Below are 927 nucleotides of genomic sequence, written 5' to 3'. Positions count from 1 at the left end.
AGGAGTGTTGGTGGGACCTGAAGGAGAGGGCAAGAGACAAATATTGGTGGAGAGAGTTCATTGAGGCCCTATGCATCCCGTGGGGTGCCACAGGAAATGATTGATTGATTGATTCATAGACGGGTCAGCCCCCCACACCGAATAAAAAATGACCAGAAATCGTGAGAGGACCAGATACGAATTCGATAATATCTTAGTAAGTGTTGTACCATGGACTCTCATCAGTAATGCGATACTCGTATTTGGGCCATGCCACGTTGAGTACACCGCTTCCCGTCCGATCAGCGAAGTTAAGCAACGTTGGGTCTGGTTAGTACTTGGATGGGTGACCGCCTGGGAACACCAGATGCTGTTGGCATCCCTACGAGTCAAGTGGGGTTGGTGGAGGATTAGTGCCCCTCCCCGTAAAACAGTTAACTCTAAGCCCTTGGCCACCCCGTCTGGGATACATGGCGTCTGGCAATGAATGAATGAATGACTTTCCCCAGTGATTCTTGGAGGGGGCAACCCTCCCCATAAAAACAAAAACAATCAGAAATAGGAGAAAGTAAGTATATGTAATTCAATGAAATCGGGATAGATATCGCAGGATTGGGAAATGTATTTTCCAAGTTTTCTCTGAATGAATAATAAGAAACTACGCACCTACTTTATTCCAGATATAACAAAAGGAAGTTCCAGTGCTGAACATGCGACTCCTACTTGAAATTACTGTCGGTCCCTAGTCGTATAGGTAAGATTTGTTTTCGTGTGGCGGACAAAGAGGGAAGGCAGAAGAATTTTTTTTGTGTCTTGTTCTTCCGGAAATGACAAATCAAAGATGCGAGAGAGAAATGAAAAGTTTTGTTAGTGAATCTGACCTCAAGGCTGTGACAGCATTGGTCAACACGCCTGTAAATGGTGGTGGTGATATATGAAGGACGTAAC

At 45.0% G+C, this 927-nt stretch overlaps 1 pseudogene; it reads left to right on the top strand.

Moving 5' to 3' along the window:
• Positions 1-239: 239 nt before the first annotated feature.
• LOC145396921 (5S ribosomal RNA) lies at positions 240-358 on the top strand (annotated as a pseudogene).
• The last annotated feature ends 569 nt before the right edge of the window (positions 359-927 follow it).

This window comes from Coenobita brevimanus, chromosome 39 (genome assembly GCF_032717465.1).
Source record: "Coenobita brevimanus isolate Jiangsu-jjx chromosome 39, ASM3271746v2, whole genome shotgun sequence".
Lineage (NCBI taxonomy): Eukaryota > Metazoa > Arthropoda > Malacostraca > Decapoda > Coenobitidae > Coenobita > Coenobita brevimanus.
The sequence above is the reverse complement of the archived record's forward strand: the minus strand, read 5'-3'. Positions and strand labels throughout refer to the sequence as shown.